Raw genomic sequence first — 11,350 nt, forward strand, 5'->3', positions numbered from 1 at the left:
CCATTTCCTTTCATGCTACATGGAAGTTTATGTGAAACATATAGTATGGAATCACTCACGCCAACGTTAAATTTTAAGGGTTGGTGTGGCGAATCTATATGACCTAGGGAGGTGCAGTAAAAAGCATTAGATGCCCCATGCGATTGTGGGGATAGGGTTTTTCGAAATTTTGTTTACGTTTTGACCTATTGACCTTTACATATGAAGAGGTCACGAAGACACTAAACGTTTTCGAAATGTTTTTGAAGTGTTCTGGGTGCATGATATTGAAAAACTGTTTCCTTTATGATATGTGTTGGTTCCTGGGCTACAACATTCATGTGAAACATTTTTTGAAATCATGCTTTCCCGAGGCGCGAAAATTAAAAATGTTGAATTTTTCATTGCTTCAGTCTCGCTCGTGTACAGCATGGGGAAAATAATTTTTTGACCAAATTTCGATGGAACTGTATTCCCTAGGGTCATGTGGAGGTCTGCGTAAGAACAATTTTCTCGAAAATGCTATATCGAAAAAACTATGATGGTTTACTAGCAGTAGACCAATAAGGCATCGTCCTGGAGGAACTGTCGTGATGCAAAATTCCTGGCAGTGATATTTGACCCAAATTTTGAAATGTTGTACACATTGACCTGCTAATTAAATCATGTATTTGTCCCTAAGCTCTAAGTGACCTGGTTCGACCACAAAGCGGGGTCGAAGGTCATAATATTTTTTCGTCGAATTTGGAAAAATTGTAAGTTTTTGGGCTCCACGAGTCTGGAACTATAACACACTTGGGGCCTAAAGCCAATCCGTGACCTTTTAAGGTCAAGTTTCATATTGCCCCAATTTTGGGGTCAATGTGAGAATTTTGGGATAGCTTTAAATTAATATATTTATAAATGTTTCCGACGATTTTATCTCACATATCACCGCACGGCCGGGCATTTGCATAGAGAAAGTGCCTCCTCCTTATCGAAAAAATTGATTATTTTCCGCGGTTTTACCGCATAACTTGTACAACCAGCCAACTTAGTCCACGTTAATCAACAGGTACAACATATCAAAATTTGGGTAAAATATCACAACCGGGCATTTTGCATAAGGACATTATCCTTATCGAAAACAGATTCTTTTCCTGTGAACGGTTAGGGGGTAGTTAAAACGACACTCAAGCATAAGATTTTGCAATAACATTCAGTATTGTTTCAGCTTCCCCCTAACCGCTCATACGCTTAAAATCTGTGAGCATCCATTCAGAGTGAGTGTTACAAACAGTTTGACTTTTCAGATTCCTTTTCTTTTCAGAGGTCACAGAACGATAAAAACAATTTCCCTTGCCTATTCTCATCTCAGACTTGAGTTGTACAACGTTTTTAGAAAAATTTATCGACCGGTGACGTCGTGAAATTCATAGAGTATTAATTAATTTTCCGGGCGAAGCTTCATACTTTGCACTTTGGTTTAAGGTTGGCTTCAGAATTCGGGAAGCCAAGATGAAGAAATATTATTCTACAGAGCTGTTTCCGCTACATGCTAAAATGAGTTTGGACTAAACGCAAAATTTAGTTTCTCTCACTGTTTGGTAAAAGGAAAATTCAAACCCGTTTCACTTCAGAGTGATCCTCTGATTGGCCAAGAGTTAAGCCAAGATTTTATCTTCTGGATCAGCTCCACAAGCTGGTCATTTTGGCTTACGATTTGAGATTTGCGGTGGAAATAATGAGGTCATCCATGACCTCACTCAAGCCAATCTGAAACCCAAATGCAAAAAGAGCTTCACCTGGAAAACCACTAATAGCTGTCCCCAAACTTTTCCCTCTTAGAGCCTCCACCACTTTATGCACCGACAAAAATTCTATTTTATGTACATATGCCTAATTAATTAAAATCATTTGACTCACGTTCTGGTGACTTGGCTGGGCACCCCATTGAAAATACATGAGGTGCCCCATTCTGTTAAATGTTGACGAAATATTGATCCACAATCCACTGCATCTCCATCCAAGAAACACCCATCAAGAATTTCCGAACAATTAACCATCCCCTGTATTAACTAATAATCTAATATTTGAACTAAAATTATTATAATTTTTATAGCGTCGCACCTCCTTAATGAAGGGGATAATTCTTGTAGCCATTTCTGGGTCTGTCGGGTTGTCACACGTTTTCACCGAAAATTTATAAGCTTCAGCAAAGTGTGTATTTGCATTCATTATATCGTAAATTCCATTCCTTGCTGCAAAACTTGAATCTGCCGGGCGAAGGTTTTGATTTCACTTGGCGACGTTGGGGAACATCCCACATCATTAACATTGAGACGTCCACTATCACCAGATTCTGGAGAAAATGAATGGCACATTACGTTTGAACAGTTTCTTGCTTCGATACTTACACAGCCAGTACTTGATGAATATTTTAACGTCAAGATTGATCTGAAAAGCCTCATCGAGAAGCATAAGGATAAACGACTTTTGCGTCAAACCAGCCTATCCGCTTTATCCGCTGCATCTTTACACGTTTCAGAAGATTCTAAGACTTTTTTTCCCCAAAAAAAATTTTTTCCGTACGAATTCTACCTTCACGAACCACTTTTTTTGCATTTTTACACGTTTCAGAAGATTCTTAGACTTTTTCCCCCAAAAAAATTTTTTCCGCCCGAATTCTATCTTAGGGACCACTCTTTTTTTGCATTTTTACACGTTTCAGAAGATTCTAAACTTTTTTTTCGGAAAAAAATTTTTCCGTCCGAATTCTACCATCCTGGACCACTCTTATGTTGCATTTTTACACGTTTCAGAAGATTCTAAGACTTTTTTTTCCCCAAAAAAAATTTTTTTCGTAGAATTCTACCATCCTGGACCACTTTTTTTGCATTTTTCACGTTTCAGAAGATTCTAAGACTTTTTTTTCCCAAAAAAAATTTTTTCGTCCGAATTCTACCTTCACGGACCACTCTTTTTTGCATTTTTACACGTTTCAGAGATTTAAAACTTTTTTTTCGAAAAAAATTTTTTCGTCCGAATTCTACCATCCTGGACCACTCTTTTTTTGCATTTTTACACGTTTCAGAAGATTCTAAGACTTTTTTTCCCAAAAAAAATTTTTTCGTCCGAATTCTACCATCCGGGACCACTCTTTTTTTGCATTTTTACACGTTTCAGAAGATTCTAAGACTTTTTTTCCCAAAAAAAATTTTTTCGTCCGAATTCTACCTTCCTGGACCACTCTTTTTTTGCATTTTACACGTTTCAGAAGATTCTAAGACTTTTTTTTCCAAAAAAATTTTTTCGTCCGAATTCTACCTTCCTGGACCACTCTTTTTTTGCATTTTTACACGTTTCAGAAGATTCTAAGACTTTTTTTCCCAAAAAAAATTTTTTCGTCCGAATTCTTCCATCCGGACCACTCTTTTTTGCATTTTACACGTTTCAGAAGATTCTAAGACTTTTTTTCCCAAAAAAAATTTTTTCGTCCGAATTCTACCTTCCTGGACCACTCTTTTTTTGCATTTTACACGTTTCAGAAGATTCTAAGACTTTTTTTTCCCAAAAAAATTTTTTCGTCCGAATTCTACCTTCCTGGACCACTCTTTTTTGCATTTTTACACGTTTCAGAAGATTCTAAGACTTTTTTTCCCCAAAAAAAATTTTTTCGTCCGAATTCTACCTTCCGGACCACTCTTTTTTTGCATTTTTACACGTTTCAGAAGATTCTAAGACTTTTTTCCCCAAAAAAATTTTTTTCGTCCGAATTCTACCTTCCGGACCACTCTTTTTTTGCATTTTTACACGTTTCAGAAGATTCTAAGACTTTTTTTCCCAAAAAAAATTTTTTCGTCCGAATTCTACCTTCCTGGACCACTCTTTTTTTGCATTTTTACACGTTTCAGAAGATTCTAAGACTTTTTTTCCCAAAAAAAATTTTTTCGTCCGAATTCTTCCTCCTGGACCACTCTTTTTTGCATTTTTACCGTTTCAGAAGATTCTAAGACTTTTTTTCCCAAAAAAATTTTTTCGTCCGAATTCTACCTTCCGGGACCACTCTTTTTTGCATTTTTACACGTTTCAGAAGATTCTAAGACTTTTTTTCCCAAAAAAATTTTTTCGTCCGAATTCTACCATCCGGGACCACTCTTTTTTTGCATTTTTACACGTTTCAGAAGATTCTAAGACTTTTTTTCCCAAAAAAAATTTTTTCGTCCGAATTCTACCATCCGGGACCACTCTTTTTTTGCATTTTTACACGTTTCAGAAGATTCTAAGACTTTTTTTTCCCAAAAAAATTTTTTCGTCCGAATTCTACCTTCACGGACCACTCTTTTTTTGCATTTTTACACGTTTCAGAAGATTCTAAGACTTTTTTTTCCCAAAAAAAATTTTTTCGTCCGAATTCTACCTTCCTGGACCACTCTTTTTTTGCATTTTACACGTTTCAGAAGATTCTAAGACTTTTTTTCCCAAAAAAAATTTTTTCGTCCGAATTCTACCTTCCGGACCACTTTTTTTTGCATTTTACACGTTTCAGAAGATTCTAAGACTTTTTTTTCCCAAAAAAAATTTTTTCGTCCGAATTCTACCTTCCTGGACCACTCTTTTTTGCATTTTTACACGTTTCAGAAGATTCTAAGACTTTTTTTCCCAAAAAAAATTTTTTCGTCCGAATTCTACCTTCCGGACCACTCTTTTTTGCATTTTACACGTTTCAGAAGATTCTAAGACTTTTTTTTCCCAAAAAAAATTTTTTCGTCCGAATTCTACCTTCCTGGACCACTCTTTTTTGCATTTTTACACGTTTCAGAAGATTCTAAGACTTTTTTTCCCAAAAAAAATTTTTTCGTCCGAATTCTACCTCTGGACCACTTTTTTTGCATTTTACACGTTTCAGAAGATTCTAAGACTTTTTTTTCCCAAAAAAATTTTTTCGTCCGAATTCTACCTTCCTGGACCACTCTTTTTTTGCATTTTTACACGTTTCAGAAGATTCTAAGACTTTTTTTCCCAAAAAAAATTTTTTCGTCCGAATTCTTCCATCCGGGACCACTCTTTTTTGCATTTTTACACGTTTCAGAAGATTCTAAGACTTTTTTTTCCAAAAAAAATTTTTCGTCCGAATTCTACCTTCCGGACCACTCTTTTTTGCATTTTACACGTTTCAGAAGATTCTAAGACTTTTTTCCAAAAAAAATTTTTTCGTCCGAATTCTACCTTCATGGACCACTCTTTTTTGCATTTTTACACGTTTCAGAAGATTCTAAGACTTTTTTTTCCCAAAAAAATTTTTTCGTCCGAATTCTACCATCCTGGACCACTCTTTTTTGCATTTTTACACGTTTCAGAAGATTCTAAGACTTTTTTTTCCCAAAAAAAATTTTTTCGTCCGAATTCTACCATCCTGGACCACTCTTATGTTGCATTTTTACACGTTTCAGAAGATTCTAAGACTTTTTTTCCCAAAAAAATTTTTTCGTCCGAATTCTACCATCCTGGACCACTCTTTTTTTGCATTTTACACGTTTCAGAAGATTCTAAGACTTTTTTTCCCAAAAAAAATTTTTTCGTCCGAATTCTACCTTCCTGGACCACTCTTTTTTTGCATTTTTACACGTTTCAGAAGATTCTAAGACTTTTTTTTCCAAAAAAAATTTTTCGTCCGAATTCTACCTTCCTGGACCACTCTTTTTTTGCATTTTACACGTTTCAGAAGATTCTAAGACTTTTTTTCCCAAAAAAAATTTTTTCGTCCGAATTCTACCTTCCTGGACCACTCTTTTTTGCATTTTTACACGTTTCAGAAGATTCTAAGACTTTTTTTTCCCAAAAAAAATTTTTTCGTCCGAATTCTACCATCCGGGACCACTCTTTTTTGCATTTTACACGTTTCAGAAGATTCTAAGACTTTTTTTTCCCAAAAAAATTTTTTCGTCCGAATTCTACCATCCTGGACCACTCTTTTTTGCATTTTTACACGTTTCAGAAGATTCTAAGACTTTTTTCTCCAAAAAAATTTTTTCGTCCGAATTCTACCTTCCTGGACCACTCTTTTTTTGCATTTTTACACGTTTCAGAAGATTCTAAGACTTTTTTTTCCCAAAAAAATTTTTTCGTCCGAATTCTACCATCCTGGACCACTCTTTTTTTGCATTTTTACACGTTTCAGAAGATTCTAAGACTTTTTTTCCCAAAAAAATTTTTTCGTCCGAATTCTACCATCCTGGACCACTTTTTTTGCATTTTTACACGTTTCAGAAGATTCTAAGACTTTTTTTTCCCAAAAAAAATTTTTTCGTCCGAATTCTACCATCCTGGACCACTCTTTTTTGGCATTTTTACACGTTTCAGAAGATTCTAAGACTTTTTTTTCCAAAAAAAATTTTTTCGTCCGAATTCTACCATCCTGGACCACTCTTTTTTTGCATTTTTACACGTTTCAGAAGATTCTAAGACTTTTTTTCCCAAAAAAAATTTTTTCGTCCGAATTCTACCTTCATGGACCACTCTTTTTTTGCATTTTTACACGTTTCAGAAGATTCTAAGACTTTTTTTTCCCAAAAAAAATTTTTTCGTCCGAATTCTACCATCCTGGACCACTCTTTTTTTGCATTTTTACACGTTTCAGAAGATTCTAAGACTTTTTTTCCCAAAAAAAATTTTTTCGTCCGAATTCTACCTTCACGGACCACTCTTTTTTTGCATTTTTACACGTTTCAGAAGATTCTAAGACTTTTTTTTCCAAAAAAAATTTTTTCGTCCGAATTCTACCATCCTGGACCACTCTTTTTTTGCATTTTTACACGTTTCAGAAGATTCTAAGACTTTTTTTTCCCAAAAAAAATTTTTTCGTCCGAATTCTACCTTCATGGACCACTCTTTTTTTGGCATTTTTACACGTTTCAGAAGATTCTAAGACTTTTTTTCCCAAAAAAAATTTTTTCGTCCGAATTCTACCATCCTGGACCACTCTTTTTTTGCATTTTTACACGTTTCAGAAGATTCTAAGACTTTTTTTTCCCAAAAAAATTTTTTCGTCCGAATTCTACCTTCATGGACCACTTTTTTTTGCATTTTTACACGTTTCAGAAGATTCTAAGACTTTTTTTCCAAAAAAAATTTTTTCGTCCGAATTCTACCATCCTGGACCACTCTTTTTTTGGCATTTTTACACGTTTCAGAAGATTCTAAGACTTTTTTTTTTTAAAAAAATTTTTTCGTCCGAATTCTACCATCGTGGACCACTCTTTTTTTGCGTTTTAACACGTTTGAGAAGATTCTAAGACTTTTTTTTTAAAAAAAATTTTTCGTCCGAATTCTACCATCCTGGACCACTCTTTTTTTGCATTTTTACGTTTCAGAAGATTCGAAGACTTTTTTTTCCCCAAAAGAAAATTTTTTCGTCCGAATTCTACCATCCTGGACCACTCTTTTTTTGGCATTTTTACGTTTCAGAAGATTCTAAGACTTTTTTTTTCGTAAAGAAAATTTTTTCGTCCGAATTCTACCATCCTGGACCACTTTTTTTTGGCATTTTTACACGTTTCAGAAGATTCTAAGACCTTTTTTTTCCCCAAAAGAAAATTTTTTCGTCCGAATTCTACGTTCATGGACCAGGTCAAAGGTCAAAGGTCAAAATCTTGAGAACGGGTGGCCAGTGAGTCGAAATGCTTTACATTTCTTCCTAACTTATCTAGCTCTTGAAGTGGTAAAGTTTGATCAGGATCTGAGAGTCACCATATCCCCCCCTCTCCTCCTTAGACAGTTAGACCTACTGTCTGTTTTTATTGCACATTGTGTCTTTTTGTGGGCGCATAGCTCTCGCCCCGGAAATCCTGATTTAAACAAAACATTAATTTTATAAAATTATATATTTGTGGCCTAGTACCTGGAGCGTCCAAAATGCTGCAGTTGCATGTCTTGTAAATCTGCTTTGAAATACATTCCGAATAACAGTGTTTTCTCGAATATTTGACGTAGAAATCCATTCCGGCCAGGGAAACTTCATCACTGAAGGGACATTTGCGTTCCTCCTAAAGTAAAAGGCGGATTGGTGCAGGTTAATTTACAATTTTTGAAATTAGGAAAAAATGTTGTTAAAGTGTTCATTTCTTACGACTGATACATCTCTTATTTCAGCTTCTGCCAGTCTCACTTTTGGTAATATAGAGACTGTTACCTCCTTACCAAACGAAACTAGTTTACCGAATCTTCTGATTTGGGGCTCATCCAAGGGACGGTTGACGGCTACCTATGTTATTATACAAGGACGAATCAAAAAGTAATGACAATAGTAATTTTTCTCAGTCCTGCTGGCAAATTTGGCATAAAGTTATTATGCCGGTTGAACTTCATATTGATTGTGATTTTGTGCAAAAAAAATTTCGGATTTAACTTGAGCGGATGTTACATGCGTTCATTTATAAAAAGTCCTCGAAAGTGGCCAGTGCGCGGCCACTCAAATGCCAATTTCTTGGATAGTATGTAAATCTTTATAAGTTGGAATGAGCAAAAATTGGTCATTGTACAACATACACTCAACTATTGGGTAGTACGGTAAACCACATAAGACGTTCCAAATTATTTCTCTAAATTTCTGACGTAGTACCGTAGAAAAAAACCACAAAGAAGTCAGTTCAGCGGCATTATAAATTTATGAGACATCCATGTGGTACAAATTTCAAATTTTTATAATGCCAAATTAAACTACCATATAATAGTCAGATTTCAAAAAATTTTGATTTGTGTAGGTTCGGTAACAATAAAAATATTGGCCAAAATACTGACAAGTAGGGTTGCTTAAGCGTGCCAAAATCTGACATATAATGTAATGCGGCTCTAAATTTTTCCCCTCACAATAGAAATGGGAGTCTTTGAATTTTTGTTATCTCATTGTCCCTGTTATTAAAAAAAGCAATCATACATTACGGTTCACGTTAACACAACACAGAGCTAACGATAATATTGAAAAACTCGTGTAAGCAAATAGAGGCAAAATGAATTTACTAATGTTGCTTCCTTCATAATTGTCCCGAAAAATGTCGTCCCATCACGTTTTACGGGCTCTTATACATGATAATTTTTTTGCGCTGAACCCCAAGTAATTTTAGCTCAATTCGGATGAGCTCCGCCTATGAGTCCATAGACTTCAATGGAGGTTCAAACCCTCGTAGACCCATTAATTTTTGCAGCCCAAATTTGATCGGAAATCTTATCAGTTTTAGCGAGAGGGCAAATTTTCTCAATTTCACTTTATTATCTTTCACTTGATTCCACTGCCCCCTCTCAGAGCTCTTATTTGGGCTGCAAAAAATGGATGGGTCTATAAGGGTTTGAACCTCTATTGAAGTCTATGGACTCATAGGCGGAGCTCATCCGAATTGACCTAAAATTACTTGGGGTTCAGCGCAAAAAAATTATCATATATAAGAGCCCGTAAAACGTGATGGGACGACATTTTTCGGGATAATTATGAAAGGAGTCAACATTAAAATCAGCCCCAAAAAATTACCCGCAAGCGTATCGCGATAATTTTTTCTGAAAAAATCACAAACCGGGTGAGGTTTATGAGAAATAATCAGACACCCTCGAAAAATTTAACTGGATTCAGATTATCATGTGTTGCCACTACTTTTTGATTCTCCCCCGTATTCAGAGTTGGGGGGTTACTGGATTTTTTGTTTGGATTGAGGATTAATTTTAAAATTAGAGTTGGATTAAGGACTATGGATTATTAATACGGATTACTTGATGGATTACGGATTTTTAAGTATTTTTCTGGACTAATTTTTCAATAAAATATGCCGATTTTTCCCGAACAGTAAATATGTGGCTTATATAGTCAACCATGTCAAGAGTTCTGGTATTATTACAATAGCTGATGCCACTCTTAAGCGAAACGGATTAATTCTTTAAATAAATTTTTTTTAGCTGAAAAATTAATTATTCTAATGAAGTTACTTTAAAATTTTAATTGAATCGTTTGAGTAAACAATTTGTTATAGAGCTTAAATACACAAGAAATTAACTCAGGCTAAAAACTCAGATTGCTTAAAGCGAAGATTGTTGATTTAAAAATTCTTAATCTTAATTCTTACCACAATGCACTGACGCGAAAAGAGCGCGACAAATAATAACTTTAACAAAACAGTTTTTGTACTGGAATAAGAAACATAAGGCGATTCTTGATCGAGCACTTGACATCAAAATTAATCCAATCAATTAATCCACATTCCAGAATTACCGATTGAGAATTAGGGATTAATTCGACATTAATTTATTCGCTTGGGTTATAGATTAATTTAGGTAGAAAAAATCGTTGGATTTGGGATTTGAGAAAATTAATCCCAATCCAAAAAATTATAATCTGAATTATTCCAACTCTGATTATTAATGGCTAGTTTCCGAAGATTCATAGAACGGGTTGATAATGATGACGATAAAAATTATGTCCATACCATGAAACCATTTGCGTCACTGTGGACACAACTTTTCTGTGTCTTGTTGCGACGGATAATGAATGAAAGGCCGGATGTTTTTCCAGGCGCATTTTGTCGCCATGGGATGGAAACATTTAATCCAGGGGTTTTAAGCATATCCAGTTCATTATCCCAATTCACTTGTTTCCAATAATCCACTTCCAGTGGCGAGTTAGACTTGCTCACCACGGATTGCAGGGTGTCCTTTCTGTATCACAATAATAAATAAGTAACAAATTTTATACATATCTAAATGGTGTGGTTTGCGTATTTTTCTATTTTTACCCCATTTACTTTCATACTACATACAAGTATATGTGAAACATAGTAAGGAATCACTCACGCCATCGATAAATTTCAAGTATTTGTGTGGCGAATGTGCCCCTTGCGATTATAGGGATAGGGTACGTACACAGTTTTTCGAAATTTTGTTTGCGTTATGAACTATTGACCTTCATGTATGATAGGGTCGCGAAGACACTATGATAAATGTTTTGGAAATGTAATTGAAATGTTATGGATGCATGATATTGAAAAACAGTTTCCGTTATGCTATTTATTGGTTCCTCGGCTAAAATATTTGTGAGAAACACTTTTTGAAATAATTTCTTCCTGACGCGCGAAAATTCAAATTGTTGAATTTTTATTGCTTCCGTCTAAACTGCGTACAGCATACATAGAGGAAACAATCTTTTGAAAACTCAAGAGAGCGCGAGAGCTGAGTGCACGTTATTTTCCTTAGCTCTCTTTTTAATATTTTTAAAGTTAAAGTTTTTAAATACTGTGACCGGGGGGGACTCCCCCTACCTTAAGTCCCCACCCACCTAGACACACTTAGTGAAAGTGTTTTTGTGGGGGTGGACCTGCCCCGAGGGGGGTTTTTTTCTGGGATTTTGGTGGCC

This window comes from Folsomia candida, unplaced genomic scaffold (genome assembly GCF_002217175.1).
Source record: "Folsomia candida strain VU population unplaced genomic scaffold, ASM221717v1 Fcan01_Sc025, whole genome shotgun sequence".
In the NCBI taxonomy this organism is placed as follows: Eukaryota; Metazoa; Arthropoda; class Collembola; order Entomobryomorpha; family Isotomidae; genus Folsomia; species Folsomia candida.